Consider the following 23486-nt stretch of genomic DNA (forward strand, 5'->3'; position numbering starts at 1 on the left):
TAGCACATACCAGGTGCCACAATTTACTGGGGCAAGTTGTGATGGGTTTAGGATTCCAGGGAGTTAAGGAGTAACCATATCCTTCTATAGCCAGCATGGGGCTCTCTAGTGGCTTGGCTCTTTGCCTGTCACTCAGCCTGGAAGCCAGACTGTCAGTTTTTATTGTGCAGCGACATAACTGCTCTTTGCCCCCTCTTACCCAAAACCACTATTGCATATCATTACCCACAAACTGTAAACCTTATGCTTGCTAATTGATAAAGGTCCAGATTGATAAAGGTCCACAAATTGTTAGTGCAGGACACAATAAGCAATATCGTGACTACGCTAACTATCGCACATATTACACACTAATACACACTACTTTGGTACTAGAGCAGGATACTGGTGCTCCAGGATACAGGCTTGGATACTGGAGCAGGATACTGCAGTGACAAGTTGGTGACAGTGGATACACAGGATTCTGTGACAGTCTGACAATAGGAAAATAGTCTGAAGGCAAGCTGAGGGTCAGAATACCAGAGAGGAGTCAGATCAATCACCAAACACAGGGGGAATCCCAAATAATAGTCAGAAGACATGCCAAGTTCAGTATTCCAGGGAAGTAGTCCAATCTTTTGCCAAGCACAGGGGTTATCTAGTGGAAAGGTCAGTAAACAAAAAGAGGTGCCAGGCGATACACGAAAACAACTTAAATTGAGGAAACAGAGCAGAGGCACAAAGAGAGTTAATGAACCACAATGTCAGGGCAGAGAGTGGTCTGAGAGTCAGCCTTTTATAGTAGTGCTGATTAGTTAAGTGCCTGCAGCTGGCAGGCAGGTGGAGCTAAAGAGCACAGCCAGTGTAGGCAGCAGGTCTCCAAAAACATCAGCACAAAAAAGAGCCCACTGATGGCTCAAAGACAAGGCAACAGGCTGCAATTCAGGAGTCACAGGTTCAACCTTGGATGCAGGAGTTGCAACTGGCATCTTAAATGGGGTTTTAAAAGGAGATGCTCAATTGTGACTTTCATAAGAACCTATTGTAATCCATTCTATCCGCACCACTGATAAACCATCTGATTGCAGTTTTTATGTTGTCAGAATGTGTAGGATGTACACAATTTTTCTATTGCTATATTGTCACTTTAAAACTTTGCCAAGTATTTTGTTTGCCAATATTTATTTCTATTGTTTATTAAAGAACTGTTTCCATTTTGACGTCATCTGAAAACAAGTCGGCAACTAAGGGTTTCTATTGAAAGGACTTATACTATCTTTGTATACTAAATTTTAACATTATTTCAACTGTAAATCAGGAACCTGCTGCCTTGCAACATGTTTCTGCCTAGAAGAACTTCAAATGAGATTGTGGCTTTGTGACCCAGTTTTTATATGGGAACTCACCTCCATGCACACTAAGAGGCCTATTTATCAAAGGTCTTGCGGACCTGATCTGACAGTGCGGATCAGGTCAGCAAGACCTTGCTGAATGCAGAGAGCAATACGCTCTCAGTATTCAGCATTGCACCAGCAGCTCACAAGAGCTGCTAGTGCAATGCCGCCCCCTGCAGACACGCGTCCAATGGGCCACCAGCAGGGAGGTGTCAATCAACCCGATCGTACTCAATCAAGTTGAACTGTGTTGATATCTGTCCGTCTGCTCAGAGCAGGTGGACAGGGTTATGGAGCGGTGGTAGCACACACAAAGCAATGGAGGTGGCTATGACTAAGTGCCGCACGGCACAAAACGCGTAAGGACACTCCCCTTTTTTCACCTCCATTGCTTTGTGTGTGTTTATGTATTTACATGAGTTTGCTGGATTAAACATCTGTTTTTTCAACGATACCCAGAGTGCTGCCTATTCTTCCCATTGTGTAATTTGGGGTTGCTTGACCCTGCCTGTTGTGCCTGCACCTTCCATTCACCTTGGTCTCTTTACAAGCCCAGTTGCTTAATCGTTGTTTGTTTGCTGTTCCAGTGCCTTCAGCCTGGTGTTTGGATCACAATCCTGGTTGGTTCGCCTGCAGCCATGCCTCCCCTTCTTTCTGTGTTTATGGAGCGGCGGTCTTTAGACTGCTGCTTCATAACTGTTTTTTCTGGTGAGTCTGAAGACTTGCCAGAAATACGGAGCTTGATAAATGGGCCTCAAGGTCCGAACGCGGTCACAATAATGTGTTTCAAAGTGCTTGCGCCTACATTACTTAAACTGGAAGGCCCCCTTATTGAGCATGAGTTCAAGCACTTTAAAAGTACTGTTGTGACCATTGTGCATGGAGGCACATCCTCTATAGAAACCTGGTCATTAAGGTGAGATCTTGTTTAAACAGTGACTTGAAAATGGATTGTCATCAAGATCACAATTCTGTGTTTTTTGCCCCACAGGAGCTTTTGGCAAGGATCCCAAAACATGTTTGCAGGTGTGGGAAAGAGACAAGTAACTGCAAGTAACAAATACAGAACATTGTTTAACCCCCCCATCCCCCACGACTGCCAGTAACAGAAGAAATTGATTTTTTTTACAAAAAAGGGGCCCTAAAACAAACAACTTTGCAAAGTATCTACTTTGCAAAGTTGTTTGTTTTAGGGTCCCTTTTTGTAATGTACATGTATAGGAAGCATTTAAAAATTTGCAGCCACTCTGGGGACTTTAAAGATAAAATAGACGTAGGATAGCATAGTAAGAAGTGTCTGGCATGGTACTAGGAGCCAAAGCATGACTTGTGCAGCAAGGTCATAGCAGCACACAAGTCCATAGCTAGCTTCTGTTTTCTTATTACTTGACGGTCGCTACATTTTCACATCTCTCTTTCATCCTTTGTTGAAAGGTTTTCTGTTATTAAGTACTATTAGTTAGTAGCATACTATTATACAGTGCATTTTTTGCAGATTTGTAGTTATTTTATATTTTTCTCTTTTCAATTGATAAGCTTATGTCTAAAAATGTGACAGCTCACCAAACGTCCCAGTATGATAAACACGTTACTTTGGAGCTTTAAAATGAGGTTTCTGTCTCATCCGATTTTAAATCAGCCCATTCGATCAAACAAGTGTAACTGGCATATCCAGCATTTTTCCCATAAAGGCAAATCTCATGTTAACAAAAAACTTGTTTTGGCTCAGATAGAGATTAAAGCTTCTTGGCATAGTCTAAAACGGGCAAAATAATCCTTATATTTTAATGACCCATCACAGAGCATAATAATCTGCCTCTTGATCCTAGTGCTGTGTATCCAAATAGACACCTGCAGTTCACAGTCATCTAGATTACAAGTTTTGCGCTATAGAGGGTGTGAAACGAACGCAACAAAAGTTGCGTTATTTCACCCTCCATAGCGCTGCCATTACAAGTTTCTAAAAGCTGCCTTGTGCGTGCGATATGGTGGCAATAAGCTCCATACAGCACAAAATCCAAGGGCTGAGAATTTGTGCTCGTGCACGCTTTACCCATAGACATCAATGGGAAGAAGGTGTTAGAAAAAATAGTAACACCTGAATGGCAATCTCAGTAACACAACCCGATTAACGTCTATGGGGAAAAAAGTTACGTTTAAACCTAACACCCTGACATAAACCCCAAGTATAAACACCCCTAATCCGCCGCCCCAGACATCACAGACACCAAAATAAAGTTAATAACCCCTAATCTGCCACTTCCGATATGGCCGCCACTAATACAAGTTATTAATCCATATTCTGCCGCTCCCCGACTTAGCCGCCACTATAATAAAGTTATTAAACCCTATTCCCCCACAACCCCAACATTGCTGACACTATAATAAAGCTATTAACTCCTATTTCCGCCGCTCCCCGACATCGCCACCACTAAATAAAGTTATTAACCCCTAAACCTCTAGCCTCCCACATCACCGCCACTAATTAAAACTATTAACCCCTAAACCTAACAGCCCCCTAACTTTAAATTAAAATTACAATATCCCTATGTCTTCAAGGATGGACCCACTCTGCGCCGCCGGGATGAAATTACAAGACGCCGCCGGGATGAAGATAGAAGACACCACCTGGATGAATGAAGACCTCGCCACCTAGATGAAGACGCCTCGATGTCCGGACTTCATCGGGGGTTAGTGTTAGTTTTTTTAGTTTTTTGGGGTGTTTTTTTTTTTTTTTAGATTAGAGTTTGGATTTTTAAAAAGAGCTAAATGCCCATACAAATGCCCTTTTCAGGGCAATGGGTAGTTTAGCTTTTGGTTAGAGTTAGGTTTTTTATTTGGGGGGGTTTGTTGGGTGGTGGGTTTTACTGTTGGGGGGTCTTTGTATTTTTTTTACAGGTAAAAGAGCTGATTTCTTTAGGACAAAGCCCTATAAAAGGCCCTTTTAAGGGCTATTGGTAGTTTATTGTAGGCTAGGGGTTTGTTTATTTGGGGGGGGTTATTTTTATAGGGCTATTAGATTAGGTGTAATTGTTTTTATTTTAGATAATTTCACTTGTTATTTTTCTAATTTAGTGTTTGTTATTTTTTGTAATTTTGTAATTAAATTATTTTAGTAGTGTTAGTTTTCTTAACATGTAATTTAGTTTATTTAAGTGGTAGTTATTTTAATTTTAGTCTAAAAGTTATGTTAAGTTATTTTTTAGTTTAAATTTAGTTTTTTTTAATTTCACATGTACATTTTATTTTTTATTTTAAGATAGGGATATTGTAATTTTAATATAAAGTTAGGGGGTTGTTAGGTTTAGGGATTAATAGTTTAATTTAGTTTTTTGTGATGTGGGGGACTGACGGTTTAGGGGTTAATAGGCTTATTTAGTTGCGGTGATGTAGGATGCCAGAGGTTTAGGGGTTAATAACTTTATTTAGTCATGGCAATGTCGGGGAGCGGCGGAATAGAGGTTAACTTTTATTAGTGGCGGCGATGTTGGGAGCGGCAGATTAGGGATTAATACATTTTAAATAGTGCTTGCGATGCGGAAGGGCGGCGGAATAGGGGTTAATAGGTAGTTTTTTGGGTGTTAGTGTACTTTGTAACATTTTAGTTATGAGTTTTGTATAACAGTTTTGTTGCACAAAACTCAAAACTACTGGTCTCAGATGGCGGAACGGATCGTGTCATTATAGGCTGTAACGCAAGCATTTTAGCCTCACCGCATAGCTTGTAATACCGGCGCTATGAAAATCCCACGCAGAGCGGGATTGAATTTATTTTACAGGCTAAAATGCTTGCAGTATAGCTATACCAACAAGACTCGTAATGGCTGTGTTACGGTTTTTACGCTGAAATAGCCATTTTCCAGCATTAAAACCATAATGCAAAGCTCATAATCTAGGTGTTTATTTCTCCAGCAGAGACTGCATTACCTCTTGGACTTAGCATGCAGTTTCCTGAAAATCTCAGCAAACTGAAAGTTGATTACTCTTCCCCCCATTTTGGATCCTAAAGTTGCCACCTTTTTTAGCTTGGAAAGAAAGAATTTGCACAAGGACCTAGTAAAATAGCCATTTAATGTATGAGGCTTATGACTCTAAGATCCCTGAACGAGTTTTTAAACTTCAGATATTTTAAGATGAAAGATTTCTGTCTGCTCTGAAATCTTCTTCTTTTTAAAGATTTCTTTATATATCTAGATCTATAAAATGCAATCCTAATTTCTTCTAAATACTATTCATGGTTCCAGCTTTTTTGGAATGGCCAGATGTGACATTCAATTTTCTTTCTTTTGGCTTCCCTTCAGCCACTTTACTGAGCTTCTCAGACCAGTAGTAAAAGTAATTCAGGAATACATCTAGTCATACAGTGTATTTAACTGATATTCTCTTTTTTGGGAGAAGGCTATTCAACTTCATAATTTCTAAATTATATTATTTCTAAACTATATAACATTATTAATGTATACAGGTCACCTTAAAATAATGGTACTTTCATTCATCATTTTTTTATATTTTTATTATAAAGGTAGTTTTCGTCATTTTATATTTACCTTATTTCAATCTCAAAATTCAACCCGGTGTTTGTTTGTTTTTTGGCTTGTGGGTAACATTTTAACAACAGCCAATTGAAATGCTGGCCGTTAGGCGGCCGTCATATTACATCATTAGTCTCTTGGATGATCTGCGCATGCGTTCCTAAAATGTTATTTGACTGTGAAGACAAGCGCGCTCCCATTGCGTGCATGCTTATTGCAAATGTTTTTGGTTTTTTTGAGGAAGATGTAGGGCGCATTGTTCAAAACGGCAACAATATCGACTTCTCAAATGCGGAGTGATACAATTTTTACGAGCACGCGCTTTGGAGACCGCTCTATACGTCAGACTGTGAAAAATAAGGAAATGACTGATGGGAGGAGTCTGTAATGGCACGGTAGGGAAATAAAAAAAAAACAGTTTATTAGAAAAATATATAATTATTTGGGGAAAAGAAGGTAGCGATTAGTTTGTTTAAAATTTGACTAATTCATTTGTATATATAGTTAAAACTTTACCTTCACTTTAATTACATCTTTTAATAGAAACATATTTACAATATAATAATAATAATCCTATACTATAAAAGGCCAAGTGTGTTTGTCCGAAGCTGTCATGCGCAGTAGAGACAGCACGCGGACAAACACACTGGCCTAAGTCCCTACCTGTTCTGCCGACTGTGCCGAGCAAAAGTGGGCGTGGCCGAGCGTGAAGGGGCGGGGCCTAACGCGAAGGCCCGTGAAGGGGGCGGAGCCTAGCGTGAAGGCCCGTGAAGAGAGCTCAAACAGCTCAAGAGAGGGTGGAGGGATGTGGGGAGAGGGGGGGAGATGTGGAGTGAGGGGGGAGATGTGGGAGATATGGAGTGAGGGGGGAGATGTGGAGAGAGGGGAGAGATGTGGGGAGATGTTGAGAGAGGGGGGAGATGTTGAGAGAGGGGGGAGATGTGGGGAGAGGGGGGAGATGTGGGGAGAGGGGGGAGATGGGGAGATGTGGGGAGAGGGGGGAGATGTGGGGAGAGGGGGGAGATGTGGAGTGAGGGAGGGGGAGATGTGGAGAGAGGGGGGAGATGTGGGGAGATGTGGAGAGAGGGGGGGGGATGGGGAGAGGGGGGAGATGGGGAGATGTGGGGAGAGAGAGGGGGGAGATTGAGGGGGAGAAAGAGGGGGGAGTTAAAGGGGGAGAGAGAGAGGGGAAAGAGAGAGGGGGGAGAGGGAGAGAGAGAGACAGAGAGAGAGAGGGGGGAGAGGGAGAGAGAGAATGAGAGAGAGGGAGAGAGAGAGAGAGAGGGGGGGGGAGGGGAGAGAGAGAGGGTAGATAGAGAGAGAGGAGAGACACAGAGAGAGGGGAGAGAGAGGGGGGGGGGGGGAGAGAGCGGGGGGAGAGAGGGGGGGGGAGAGATAGAGGGGCAAGAGAGAGAGAGGAGAGACAGAGGGGGGAGAGAGAGAGAGAGAGAGAGAGGGGGGGGAGAAAGAGAGAGGGAAGAGAGAGAGAGAGGGAAGAGAGAGAGAGAGGGAAGAGAGAGAGAGAGGGGGGAGAGAGAGAGAGAGAGAGAGGGGGGGGGAGAAAGAGAGAGGGAAGAGAGAGAGAGAGGGAAGAGAGAGAGAGAGGGAAGAGAGAGAGAGAGAGAGAGAGAGAGAGAGAGAGAGAGAGAGAGGGGGGGAGAGAGAGGGGAGAGAGGGGGGGGGGGGAGAGAGGGGGGGAGAGAGAGGGGAGAGGGGGGGGGAGAGAGGGGAGAGGGGGGGGAGAGAGAGGGGAGAGGGGGGGGGGAGAGGGGAGAGGGGGGGGGGAGAGAGGGGAGAGAGAGGGGAGGGAGAGAGAGAGAGAGGGGAGAGAGAGAGAGGGGGAAGAGAGAGAGAGGGGGGGGGAGAGGGGGGGAGAGAGAGAGGGGGGGGGGAGAGAGAGAGGAGAGAGAGAGAGGGGGGGGGAGAGAGAGAGGCGAGAGAGAGGGGGGGGGGGAGAGAGAGAGGCGAGAGAGAGGGGGGGGGAGAGAGAGAGGCGAGAGAGAGAGGGGGGGGAGAGAGAGAGAGAGAGAGATAGAGGGGCGAGAGAGAGAGGGGGGGAGAGAGAGATAGAGGGGAGATAGAGAGAGGGGTGAGATAGAGAGAGCGGAGAGAGAGAGGGGAGAGAGAGAGAAAGGGGGGGAGAAAGAGAGAGAGAGAGGGGGGAGAGAGAGAGGGGAGCGAGAGAGGGGGAGAGAGCGCAAAAGAGAGGGGGGAGAGAGAGAAAGCAAAAGAGAGTGGGAGGGAGAGAACGCCAGGGGTGGGACCACTGTACTGCAAAAAATGGCCCGTGTGAACGGGCTTTAGGACTAGTATACAATAATGTACTGGCAAAAATTCTTGTAGTAAAAGTTTCCACTGTTTTAGTGTTAACATTTTTCTCTGCACGTGCATGTGAAGCAAAGCTAGATATTCTCATTGCACCAGCATTGTAAGTACTGCAGCTTTTTAGAGTCCCAGTGGGGCTTGTATATAGCAAACTGAGTCATTACCAGATGGTACAAGCACCTTAGGCTCTCTGAGCAAGTGCTGTGTTTAAAATGCTGGTGCACGGTGCATACTTAAATACACTTTTGAAACGGCTTTAGCTTTTATTAGAAGCATTTCTGCTAATAAATGTATATTACAAAAATGCCTCTATTCAAAACAGAAATGCATCCATGTGGTTTTCAATTTTGACTGGAATGTCCCTTAAAGTTAGAATTAGCTTTTTCCTTTTTTGTCTACCTACATGATGTGAAAATAATGTAAAAAGCATGCACCTAGATTACGAGTTTTGCTGTAACAGGGGTGCGGTGCCAATGCGCAGTTTTGTCTCACCGCTCACCTACAAACAACGCTGGTATTACAGGTTTTTTTAAACCTGGTGTTAGCTGCAAAAAGGTGAGCATAGAGCAAAATTTAGCTCCACATCTCACCTCAATACCAGCGCTGCTTACAGTAGTGGTGAGCTGGCAAAATGTGCTCGTGCACAATTTCACCATAGGAATCAATGGGGCAGATTCAGCTGAAAAAAAGTCTAACACCTGCAAAAAGCAGTGTTCAGCTTCTAACACAGCCCCATTGATTCCTATGGGGAAATAAAAGTTATGTCTACACCTAACACCCTAACATGAACCCCGAGTCTAAACACCCCTCATCTTACACTTATTAACCCCTAATCTGCCATCCCCGACATTGCCGACACCTGCTTTATATTATTAACCCCTAATCTGACGCTCCCGACACCGCCGACACCTACATTATACTTATGAACCCCTAATCTGATGCCCCCAATGTCGCCGCAACCTAACTAAATTTTTTAACCCCTAATCTGCCGCCCACAACATCGCTGCCACTATAATAAATATATTAACCCCTAAACCTAAGTCTAACCCTAACCCTAACACCTCCCTAACTTAAATATAATTTAAATAAATATAAATAAAATTACTATCATTAACTAAATAATTCCTATTTAAAACTAAATACCTATAAAATAAACCCTAAGCTAGCAACAATATAACTAATAATTACATTGTAGCTATCTCAGGCTTTATTTTTATTTTACAGGCAACTTTGTATTTATTTTAACTAGGTAGAATAGTTATTAAATAGTTATTAACTATTTAATAACTACCTAGTTAAAATAAGTACAAATTTACCTATAAAATAAAACCTACCCTAAGTTACAATTACACCTAACACTACACTGTAATTAAATTCATTCCCTAAATTAACTACAATTAATTACAATTAAATTAAATAAACTAAAGTACGAAAAAAAAATCACTAAATTACAGAAAATAATAAAATAATTACATTTTTTTAAACTAATTGCACCTAATCTAAATCCCTACCCTATACTAAATTACAAATAGCCCTTAAAAGTGCTTTTTGCAGGGCATTGCCCCAAAGTAATCAGCTCTTTTACCTGTAAAAAATAATACAATACCCCCCCAACATTAAAACCCACCACCCACACACCCAACCCTACTCTAAAACCCACCGAACCCCCCCTTAAGAGGTGCTCCAGACTGGCAGAAGTCTTCATCCAGGCGGCATCTTCTATCTTCATCCATCCGGAGCGGAGCGGGTCCATCTTCAAGACATCCGACGCGGAGCATCCTCTTCTTTGCGACGACTAACACTAAATAACGGTACCTTTAAGTGACGTCATCCAAGACTTCTATCAGCCAATCGGAATTAAGGTAGAAAAAATCCTATTGGCTGATCCTTTCCTGTCAAGACTCCTACCGCATTTAAAAGTCAGTAGTTAAAAGCTTTATGGGCTAATGCCGTAACATAAAACTCTTAACTAAAGTGCTAAAAAGTACACTAACAACCATAAACTACCTATTAACCCCTAAACTGAGGCCCCCCACATTGGAAACACTTTAATAAAGTTTTTAACCCCTAATCTGTCGACCGGACATCACCAGCACTTTAATAAATATATTAACCCCTAAACCGCCGCACTCCCACCTCGCAAATTTTAGTTAAATTTTATTAACCCCTAATCTGCCGTCCCTAACATCGCTGACACCTACCTACATTTATTTACCCCTAATCTGCCGCCCCCAATGTTGCCGCAACTATATTACATGTATTAACCCATAAACCTAAGTCTAACCCTAACACCCCCCTAACTTAAATATAATTAAAAAAAAAAAAAATTACTATCATTAACTAAATTATTCCTATTTAAAACTAAATATTTACCTATAAAATAAACCCTAAGATAGCTACAATATAACTAATAGTTACATTGTAGCTAGCTTAAGGTTTATTTTTATTTTACAGGCAACTTTGTATTTATTTTAACTAGGTACAATAGTTATTAAATAGTTATTAACTATTTAATAGCTACCTAGTTAAAATAAGTACAAATTTACCTGCAAAAATAAACCCTAATCTAAGTTACAATTACACCTAACACTACACTATCATTAAATAAATTAACTAAATTACCTACAATTAACTACAATTAAATTAAATAAACTAAAGTATGAAAAAAACACTAAATTACAGAAAAAAATAAAATAATTACAAGAATTTTAAACTAATTACACCTAATCTAATCCCCCTAATAAAATAAAAAAGCCCCCCAAAATAATAAAAATCCCTACCCTATACTAAATTACAAATAGCCCTTAAAAGGGCTTTTTTGTGGGGAATTGCCCCAAAGTAATCAGCTCTTTTACCTGTAAAAAAAAATACAATACCCCCCAACATTAAAACCCACCACCCACATCCCCCCTTAATAAAACCTAACACTACCCCCTTGAAGATCACCCTACCGTGAGACACAAGTGGTCCTCCAGAGGGGCAGAAGTCTTCATCCGATCCGGGCAGAAGAGGACCTCCAGACTGGCAGACGTCTTCATCCAGACGGCATCTTCTATCTTCATTTATCCGGAGCGGGTCCATCTTGAAGCCAGTCAATGCAGAGCATCCATCCAGACCAACGACTACACGATGAATGATGGTTCCTTTAAATTATGTCATCCAAGATGGCGTCCCTTGAATTCCGATTGGCTGATAGAATTCTATCAGCCAATCGGAATTAAGGTAGGAAAAATCCTATTGGTTGATGCAATCAGCCAATAGGATTGAGCTTGCATTCTATTGGCTGATTGGAACAGCCAATAGAATGTGAGCTCAATCCTATTGCCTGATTGGATCAGCCAATAGGATTGAACTTCAATTCTATTGGCTGATTGGATCAGCCAATTGGATTTTTCCAACCTTAATTCCGATTGGCTGATAGAATTCTATCAGCCAATCGGAATTCAAGGGACGCCATCTAGGATGATGTTATTTAAAGGAACCATCATTCGTCATGTAGTCGTCAGTCTGGATGGATGCTCCGCGTTGGCTGGCTTCAAGATGGACCCGTTCCGCTCCGGATGGATGAAGATAGAAGATGCCGTCTGGATGAAGACTTCTGCCAGTCTGGAGGTCCTCTTCTGCCCAGATCGGATGAAGACTTCTGCCCCTCTGGAGGACCACTTGTGCCCGGCTGGGTGAAGACGTCTCAACGTAGGGTGATCTTCAAGGGGGTAGTGTTAGGTTTTATTAAGGGGGGATTGGGTGGGATTTAGAATAGGGTTGGGTGTGTGGGTGGTGGGTTTTAATGTTGGGGGGTATTGTATTTTTTTTTTACATGTAAAATAGCTGATTACTTTGGGGCAATGCCCCGCAAAAAGCCCTTTTAAGGGCTATTTGTAATTTAGTATAGGGTAGGGATTTTTATTATTTTGGGGGGCTTTTTATTTTATTAGGGGGATAAGATTAGGTGTAATTAGTTTAAAATTCTTGTAATTATTTTATTTTTTTCTGTAATTTAGTGTTTGTTTTATTTTGTACTTTAGATTATTTTATTTAATTGTAATTAATTGTAGGTGATCTAGTTAATTTATTTAATGATAGTGTAGTGTTAGGTGTAATTGTAAATGGTTAATAACTATTTAACCTCTTAAGGACATATGACGGAATTTTTCCGTCATAAAACAATTGAGCAAACTGAAAGCTGTGTCCTTAAAGGGTTAATAACTATTGTACCTAGTTAAAATAAATACAAAGTTGCCTGTAAAATAAAAATAAACCTTAAGCTAGATACAATGTAACTATTAGTTATATTGTAGCTAGCTTAGAGTTTATTTTAAAGGTAAGTATTTAGTTTTAAATAGGAATAATTTATTTAATTGTAGTAATTTTATTTAGATTTATTGCAATTATATTTAAGTTAGGGGGGGTAGGGTAAGACTTAGGTTTAGGGGTTAATAACTTTATTATAGTGGCGGCGACGTTGGCAGCGTCAGATTAGGGGTCAATAAGTGTAGTTAGGTGGCGGTGTCATTGGGGGCAGCAGAGTAGGGGTTAATAAATAAAAAGTAGGTGTCGGCGATGTTGGGGGCAGCAGATTAGCGGTTCATAGGGATAATGTAGGTGATGGCGGTGTCTGGAGCAGCAGATTAGGGGTTAATAATGTTATGCAGGTGTCGGCGATGTCGGGGGCGGCTGATTAGGGGTTAATAAGTGTAACATTAGCGGTGTTTAGACTCGGGGTTCATGTTAGGTTGTTAGGTATAGACATAACTTTTGTTACCCCATAGGAATCAATGGGGCTGCGTTAGAAGCTGAACACTGCTTTTTTGCAGGTTTTAGGTTTTTTTTCCAGCCGAATCAGCCCAATTGATTCCTATGGGGAAATCGTGCATGAGCATGACATTGGGGGTTTCTAGGGCCCACGACCGACAGAGGGGATACAACATTTTTTTTATACTCTCACCAGGGCATCAATCGACTTCCTACCACAGGAGGGTATTTGCCTCTGTCTCCTGAGATATGGAAACCAACTTGGCCACCAGCGGTAGAAAATCTGAGGTATGATCAACCGCCTGTGAGGTCTCTGCTATCCGTGTGGCACCAACAGCTTAATCGCCAAGCTGCACTTACCGTGACAAGAGACCACATCCCTGGACTGATCGGGCAGTGATCTCCAGAACAGGCGACTGAGTGTCTAGTGGCTTGGATCCGGAGGAATGCTGACAGTGGAACCTAATGTGACCCGCCATCTTGGTCAATAAGTGTGTAGTGTCGCATCCACATACATAAAGATATTTACTGGCAGCCCCAATCTGCGCCGATAGAACCTAGCCTAAGCTGCTGGGCAGTTAGACACTGCTACTCTAGCTTCTAAGGTCTCCCCCAGATAGAGGTTTGTTGCCCACATCTGACCGCGCCACATATACTAGTAAAAAGTACTCTCCTGCCATTAACATGGCTGCTGATATTACTTTCGCAGACGCATTCCTCTTGGCTCAAGATGGAGATATACACAGAGTGTTACACCATCATACACATTAACTCCCTACCGATGGAGACATAGACCCACTGAGAGCTAAACATTTGAGTCGGTCTTTCTACATCAGGGGTTAATTGTTGCGGGTGGGATCAGTCCTGAAGAGCAGTTAATTGAGATGAATGATTCAGTGCCTCATACTGCAGCCCTTCCTGTGCTCAAATCATAACTGTTTACACTAAAGTCTGGGATGAACTGCAAAGAGATGCAGAGGAGAGCTCCTGTTGTCTAGCTCTCTATAAATATATTTGTAAACTACACCAGAAGGCTCATCTGCAGTGATTTTGGGAACACAGGAAAATCATAGAGTTGACAGCAATTACATGCAGAGGACAAATTTTTTTTAAAGAGACGGCTTCTCAAGGATCAGTGCACATCACATTTTGTACCTGTTCTTCTACAGAGGCTAGAACAGTAGTCTGACTAAGGTGCCTTACCATTCAGACCTTTGGTTAACTCTCATAAAGTTGGTTCTTTGTATAGTGATAGTTATTTCTTCTCTTCATGGTCAATTTTTTCCCATTGCCCTAATAACTCACAGATGACTCCAAACTTGGCATTACAGATCATTACACTCAACAACAGCTGTATTTAAACTTGGATAAGGTCTCTGAACAGGGGAGCTCTAACTACACCAATTGCTTTCTAGGTGTTCTGTTTGCCATGTTGACATGTGGGTAGAATTCTATGTACTGACAACTTTGTATGCTTTGTGGTTGGGGTCATGGTTCTTTTCAGAGTTGACTCTCATTGGGCTCTAGCTGTGGGTCTGTTTTTGTCTTATTTAAAAAAAAAAAAAAAAAAGCCTAAAGTATTATGTAAATAATCTGAACAATAGTGAATATAATCTTAGGTTCATTCTTTTTGCAAGCACTAAAGAAGTTAATTTTTTAGATCTCACAATATTAAAAACAGTGAATGATCTGCAAACTAAAATCTTTCATAAGCCAACCTCCACTAACAGCTTATTGCGAGCAGAAAGCTTTCATCCCAAAGCACAGATAAAAGGAATTCCAAAATCCCAATTTATAAGAGCCCCGTAGGAACTGCACTACTGACTAAGGGTTATTTTTATCAAGCTCTAGAAAAAGAGGTAGATGACTCAAGCATTGCAAGACACTTTAAAATGACTCATAACTCAAATCCTCATGATTTCAAAGTAATAGGTATTAATCGGGTCAGATTAGATATTAGAGGGGGAGATCTGGATAGAATCCTACTGCAGCATGAACGTAGGTGGATCTTCAATCTAGACACCCTTAGTCCCATAGGTCTGAATGAAGACTTAAACCTGGGACATTTCCTCTTGAAGAAAGTTAAACAGTAATGCTTTTCTCCTCATGTCAATGTGCTGTCAAAAGGTGTCTATTTATTTATTTATTTATTTATTTATTTATGTATTTAGGACATCTTGTATTTTGCAAGATAATACATTTTGTTTAATGTATATAGTTTGAATACTGCTGTTGCACTTTGTATTTGGTTTCACTCAGCTTTCCTATGTAAAGTAGGAACCTATATTCACCAATATACTTTTTTTGGAGGGCGATGAACCTGGATCCCTTTATAAGGAGGAGTTTTCAATACGAAAATACAAACGCCCAGAAGAAGCCTTTCCAAAGCTGAAATTATTGTTTTCTTTTACCTCTCACAAAGGAGCAAACTTTTTTCTCTGTCTGGTTTATGCTTAAGCTTATTACTCAGATGCTGTATATACCACTGTTAACTGTGTCCGAGGTAAGAGAAGGCATTGGGCTATCTTACCCGACATCTCTGCAACTTTGTTAGGCCGGGGCGACCCTGTTGTCTGGTTGCGTATGAGATCTAGCACACCCCAATCACCTATGGCGCTGGCGGTACACAACTCTGGTTTCAACCATCTACTTCCTTAAACATTTAACAGCCCGTTGCACTCTCCGACATCTCCATGGTTGGGATTAGTCAAGACTCTTTGGCTGCCGACCATATTAGAGATGTTGTTTACTACCCTAGGGCTGTCATAACAGATTACGAAACACTACAAGATATAGGTGACCCTCGGTTTACAACGGTTCAATTTGCACCGTTTCAGAATAACAACCTTGTGACTGCTATTGAAAAGCATTGAGAAGCAGTGCATTGATTAAAATAGCCAGTAGGTGGAGCTGTCCGCTTGTGTTGCAGCAAAGATATGCAAGCCAAGCAAGCTGAAATTAATCAGTTTAACCAGACCTGAGCTATCGAGCAGCTTGCAAAGGAACAAGATCTTCCTGTCTATTAATCAGTCTAGATTGGAATGCATAGAAAGAACTGTTTGCAGAAAAATGCAAGTAAAGTCTGTGTTGTGTGATTATTTTATTAGGCTTATAATACTGTTTAGCAAATGTTTTTGTTAATTTAACTTAGTTTAATTATATATTCTGTGTTGTGTGATTATTTTATTAGGTTTATAATGCTGTTTAGCATTTAACGTCTTCATTTCAAAGCTTTAAAAATAATTTATTAGGTGTTACTTATGCCAATTTTGAGAGGGGCCTGGAACCTAACTCCCTCACTTCCCCATTTACTTACATTATAAACTGGGTTTCAATTTACAACTGTTTTGATTTACAACCATTTCTTCTGGAACCTAACCCCGGCGTAAACTGAGGGCTACCTGTACTACATAGTAACCACATAACAGACTTAAAAGGAAGGATTTCCCTGTGTCTTTTTCAAGGAGGACTCTATACTGGCACAACAAAAAGGACTATTCTCTAAAGGCAGATATAATTTGGACTATCTGAAACAAAGAAGAAACGTTCTTTGCCTGCCACATCTCACATTCTTTTCTGAGCTTAGTAGCCCTTTAGCTGTACCTTGAGCTCTCATGTTTACATACTGAGTGGCTGTGTCTTTTATTTAAGTATATCTCCTGGTGTAGAGTTTTGTACTGAACATATACATATAAAATATATGCAAATCTATGTTTATCTATGTGAATTATCTTCTACTGATGATAGTGTTTTTGTTCACTTGTTCACTTTAACAGAGGATATAACTCCATAAGTGATTAAACTTGCTCTTACATGCGACAAGAGTGCTGTTATGAGATCTCTTTTTTCTTCTTTTATAATTTTTTTGTAAATTGATAATATTTTGCCCACAAGCCTTTATCTTCTTCTGTTATAGCTAGATAGCTTTGTTTGTCATCGGCAGGAGTGCATCTTTCTTTTGGGTCCCATTCTTGACATAAGAGACTTTCCATTCTGGCTGCAGTCTTTAGAATCTGTTTCTTGAGGCTGATTGGCATTTCGTCTCCTTATTTTGTTTGTCACACTTTTTTTTATCCATAATATGTGTTAAAATATAACATATGAAGTCTACTGTCTTGTAATGTCATGGTAATTATTCTAGCCTTGGTCACTAAATAATCTAGATTTTATTTATGAAAGGAGGTGTTTTCCCTCCATCTGATTAATTACAGGTTTTCGTTCTAACCTAAAAAGCATATCTATTTTTTTTTTTAATGTCTTATTGCTTATTCTCTTTTCCTTTGGATCTTCACATAGATGCTCCTTGCTGTCTCATTTACCTACACATCTCTTTGGGTTTTGGTTGCTTAATATCTTTTTATTTATTATTGCAGTATAAGCACTTCAATCAGTTTCCTGTTGTTTTGGACCCGTGACAAGTGTTTTCTTCTAGTGTTACAAATTATAATGTTCCTTTCTTGTGCTGTTCCTTGATTTGAAGTTGTAGGAATAATTGAGTATGGTGTGCACCAAAGAAGAGAGGAAAATATGATTGTGCAGTCTTAGTTGTTCCATTCTGGTGAATTGTGATTGGTTTATCTATGTTATTGTGTTCTTATTCTTCCTTTGCTGCTGATGTAGTTCAGCAAATAAATTAATGGAAACTAATCCTCTCCTGTCTTAAATTAACTCTAGACTATTAAGTCACCAAGGCTAGAATAATCACTATTTTACAGCTGCTTTTACATTTTTATTGGGCTATTTAAAGGTAAGGGAAATAAACATGAGCTTGTATGGGCTAAACAGCTGTTATGTGTAAATTACTTGTTTCAAAAGGGTAACATGATTTGTAAGTGTTACAAGCTCCCAAAAGGGTTATATTCTTAAAGTTCTTAAATCCCTGTTTTGATGCTTTGTGAATGGTACTGGCACCAAAGGTATTAGATCACCATTATATGTCTGTCAGCCAAATGCGTACATTACTTCTTTGAATGTTACTTACAACCAAGGGGATACATCAAAAATATGTCAGTTTATTCACTATTCTTGAGCTAGTAAGAAATTGTAGTGAGTGGTTAACATTATTATTTTGTCTTTACAATCAGTTGACTAGCAACCTTTTTATCCAATATTCCCCACTCCATATTCATTTTGGTGGCATAGAGGAGCAGCCACATTTTAAAGAAGCATTTCACCCAAAAACGTACTATCATCATTAGAAAAACATAATTTAAATATGTTTTTTGACAAAAAAGTAATGTAATAACAGCAGCATTGGTGATGTCCTTCCTCTTAATGCTCATTACATTATATATACTGCTCAGTGACTAAATTAAAAGGGATGCCTATCAGCCAAAGTGTCAGAGTGTCAGCAGGAAGTTCCTTTCAGCCAATAATAGTTTGTCAGGATGTACCTATGGTATTAGCTACAATTTAAGGCAATGACAAGATTTTATGGACAAAATTACTGTGAAAACCACTAAAACCACTCAAAATTTGTCAAGGAGATTCTGGGAGATATTTATCAAAGCGTCAACTGAAAATACGCTTGAATCCTGCATCGTATTTTTCACGAGATTAATCCTCCGTAGTTATAAAAGTGTCAAGATCGTCAAATGTTGAAATTTGTGACATTATATACGCTCCTGTGATCTCAATCCGACGTAGATCGAAGCTTGCATCATTACCTATGTTTCAAATTCACATTTGACTCTATTTGACCCTTTTCCAAATGTATCAAACATTTAACAGATACGCTCGCGTCTATTCCGACGCAGTGTACCTAGTTTTCAATCCGCAACCCTTGAGGCTGCAGATGCCATAGAAATCAATGGGAGTCTGAAAACACAGAAGGCTTATGTTTGATGCTGCAAGAGAATGAAGTATATTACATAATATAACTAAATTAGAAACTTTATAAAAATTGTATACCCTTTCTAAATCAAATAATATTATTGCTCCACATTTGGTGCCCTGGTAGATATAGGGATAAAAGTGAAAAATACATTACTACTTGATTATGTTACAACTTTGTCTCTCATTATAAAGCAAGGGGACAACATTATTTCTCCAAATTGGTTGCAAAGTTTTGCCCCTAACTTGTTGCACTAATATATATATAGAAAATATATAAAAATTAAATAAATACACAACATAATAAAGCTAACTTCCTTTTTATTTTTTTTGGAAAAATCTATTTGCATCATGTTTAAGCCATGTAATACAAGTCCCACTCTCCACTTCAAACCAAATTTCACACAACACTTTTCGCACCAATTATGATACAAACCCCTAAACAACCCACACACTAGTGAATTTTTCAACCACTTTTGTTTGGAATATGCATAATCATATGATTTATGACATCAGCCAATCTGATTTAAATATACATTTTAAACTATCACTAACGAATTTGTTACATTGTGTATTATACTTTGAAACATTGATGCTGACATTAGGACACACAGTGTAATATTTTAGACAATGATTTTAAAATTCGAATTGATGTTTGATTCAATATAATCTTAAGCTGATAGCTCAAAGGGATAGCCCACCTAACATTAAACTATCATGATTCAGATACAGCAGAAATGAAAATCACCTCTTTACTGTCATGATATTTTCAGTGTTTTTATTCCTTCTTTTGAATTTCTTGTTCAGTAAAAAATGTCATCTTATATGCCAGCCACCTGTGTAGGGGTGGTTTTTAAAACTAGATTGAAATCAGGAGGAGTTACACAGGTACAGAGAGAAAACTGGCCCAGCTCTTAAAATATCCATTGATTGCAAATAAATACATTGTGCTCATGCCTGTGTTGTTACCTACCAGTCAGCACTGATTGGCTAATGCAAGTCTGTCAAAAAAACATAGCCCGACAAGTCTACCCCCTCTATCCGCAATCCCCCCTCTCACTCCTAACAATAAATGTATTAACCCCTAAACCACCGCTCCCAGACCCCGCCACCACCTATATTAACTTTATTACCCCCTAATCTGAGCCCCCTACACCACCGCCACCTATATTATATATATTAACCCCTAATCTGAGCCCCCTACCCCGCCGCCACCTATATTAACCCCTAATCTAATCCCCCTACACCGCTGCCAGCTATATTAAATGTCTTACCCCCTAATCTGATCCCCCTTACACATTACACATTAAAATGATTACCCCTTAATTTAAGCCCCTACCCCGCCGCCACCTACATTAAAATGATTACCCCCTAATGTGAGCCCCTACCCCGCCGCCACCTACTTTAATTATATTACCCCCTAATATGATCCCCCTACACCGCCGCACCTATATTAAATTTATTAACCCCTAATCTAATCCCCCTACACCGCCGCCACCTTAATTAAATATATTAACCACTAAACCTAAGTCTAACCCTAACACCCCCTAATGTTATTGTTATTAAAATAAATCTAAATAATATTAATAACATTAACTAAATTATTCCAATTTAAATCTAAATACTTGCCTATAAAATAAACCCTAATATAGCTACAATATAATTAATAATTACATTGTAGCTATTTTAGGGTTTATATTTATTTTACAGGTAACTTGGTATTTATTTTAACTAGGTACAATAGTTATTAAATAGTTAATAACTATTTAATAGCTACCTAGTTAAAATAATTACCAAATTACCTGTAAAATAAATCCTAACCTAAGTTACCGTTACACCTAACACTACCCTTTCAATAAATTAATTAAATAAACTACAAATATCTAAACTAAAATACAATTAAATACACTAATCTATATTACAAAAAAAACCACTAAATTACAAAAAATAAAAAAAGATTACAAGAATGTTAAGCTAATTACACCTAATCTAAGCCCCCTAATAAAATAACAAAGCCCCCAAAATAATAAAATGTCCCTACCCTAAACTAAATTACAAAAGTAATCAGCTCTATTACCAGCCCTTAAAAGGGCCTTTTGTGGGGCATTGCCCCAAAGTAATCAGCTCTTTTACCTGTAAAAAAAAGAACAACCCCCCCATTACAACCCACCACCCACACACCCCTACTCTAAAACCCACCCCTAGTCTAACCCCCAAGTGGTCCTTACCTGTCCTGAAGACCGCCGGAGAGTGTCCTGTTCCAGGCGGAGAAGTCTTCTTCCAGACGGCGACCTCTTCTTCTTCCAGGAACCAGCCGGCGCGGAGCGGAGGAGTTGAAGACCGATGATTAGAATAGCCAATAGAATTACAGTAGCTCTTATTCTATTGGCTATTCAAATCAGCCAATAGAATTAAAGTAGCTCTCATCCGATTGGCTGATTTGAATTTGAAGGCTCAAATCAGCCAATAGGAATTCAAGGGACAACATTTTTAATCGCATACCTTGAATTCCTATTCAGTGTACGGCTGAGATCGTATGAAGAGGATCCTCTACACTCCATGGCTCCAGTCTTCAGTTCCAGCATCACCGATCTTCAGTTCTAGAGAGGACGGTCTTCAGCTCCACGGTCATCGGTCTTCAACTCCTCCGCTACCTGCCGGCTGGTTCCTGGAAGAAGAAGTGGTCACCGCCTGGAAGAAGACTTCTCCGCCTGGAATAGGACCTTCTCCGCCGGTCTTCAGGACAGGTAAGGACCACTTGGGGGTTAGACTTAGGTTTTTTTAAGGGGGGATTGGGTGGGTTTTAGAGTAGGGGTGTGTGGGTGGTGGGTTGTAATGGGGGGTTGTTCTTTTTTTTACAGGTAAAAGAGCTGATAACTTTGGGGCAATGCCCCACAAAAGGCCCTTTTAAGGGCTGGTAATAGAGCTGATTACTTTTGTAATTTAGTTTAGGGTAGGGACATTTTATTATTTTGGGGGGCTTTGTTATTTTATTAGGGGGCTTAGATTAGGTGTAATTAGCTGAGAATTCATGTAATCTTTTTTATTTTTTTGTAATTTAGTGTTTGTTTTTTTGTAATATAGATTAGTGTATTTAATTGTATTTTAGTTTAGATAATTGTAGTTTATTTAATTAATTTATTGATATGGTAGTGTTAGGTGTAATGGTAACTTAGGTTAGGATTTATTTTACAGGTAATTTGGTAATTATTTTAACTAGGTAGCTATTAAATAGTTATTAACTATTTAATAGCTATTGTACCTAGTTAAAATAAATACCAAGTTACCAGTAAAATAAATATAAACCCTAAAATAGCTACAATGTAATTATTAATTATATTGTAGCTATCTTAGGGTTTATTTTATATGTAAGTATTTAGATTTAAATAGGAATAATTTAGTTAATATTATTAATATTATTTAGATTTATTTTAATAATAAGTACGTTAGGGGGTGTTAGGGTTAGACTTAGGTTTAGTGGTTAATATAGGTGGTGGCGGTGTAGGGGGATTAGATTAGGGGTTAATAATTTTAATATAGGTGGCGGCATAGGGGGATCATATTAGGGGGTAATATAGTTAATGTAGGTGGCGGCAAGGTAGGGGCTCAAATTAGGGGGTAATCATTTTAATGTAGCTGGCGGCTGTGTAGGGGGATCATATTAGGGGGTAATCATTTTAATGTAGCTGGCGGCGGTGTAGGGGGATCACATTAGCGGGTTAGACATTTAATATAGCTGGTGGCGGTGTAGGGGGGTCAGATTAGGGGGTAAGACAATTTGTAGCTGGAGGCGGGGTCCGGGAGTGCCGGTTTAGGGGATAAGCACTTTATTAGGTATTGCGGTGGGGGATTGCGGTTGACAGGTAGATAGACATTGCGCATGCGTGAGGTGTTAGGCTTTATTTAGCAGGTAGTTTAGGGAGTTACGGGGCTCCAATACTCAGCGTAAGGCTTACTACACCTGCATTTTGTGGCAAGGTGAAAAGGGAGTAAGATTTCTCCATTTTCGCCACGTAAGTCCTTACGCTGTATATTGGATACCAAACTGCGCGATACCAAACTGGTATATCACTCTATGGGCCAAAAAACTACGGCCGAAGGGTGAAATATATGAGCGTAACTTCTAGGTTATGCCGTATATGTGATACCAAACCAGCGCAAAATTTGGCGTTGCCGGCTTTTGCAGGCAACGCTGCATATCGGATCGGGCCCCTAATGTTCTTCACTTGCAGGATAATGTCCTTTTTTATGAATAATTTTTTATTGAGGTTGTGCAAAAGAATACAACATATGTGGGTTACCATAACACAGACATGATAAAAAAAAAAAAAAACATTTAAATTTAACAATAGCTAAATATACAAGTAAAAGCATTGGGTTGAGTTATAGTAGACCAGCAGGTTTTTCAGATGGACACACGAGACAGAGAAGGGGGAGGAGGAATAGGAAGAGGCGCAAGAGGAAGACAAGGATACAGGAGAGCCAGAGGGGGACGCAACAAGTACAAAATCTAAAAATCATTAACTTATCCAATGTGGTTTTATCTCCTGAAGAGGAGCAGGTGTTAGGCCTGGGTCTTGGGTTTGTTCCATCACGTAACTTTGATCTCTTTAAAACAATTACAGATGTTAATCGACTTATAAGAGACCTTACTCTTAAAAGGTTTTTTTGG

This window comes from Bombina bombina, chromosome 1, assembly GCF_027579735.1.
Source record: "Bombina bombina isolate aBomBom1 chromosome 1, aBomBom1.pri, whole genome shotgun sequence".
Classification (NCBI taxonomy): domain Eukaryota; kingdom Metazoa; phylum Chordata; class Amphibia; order Anura; family Bombinatoridae; genus Bombina; species Bombina bombina.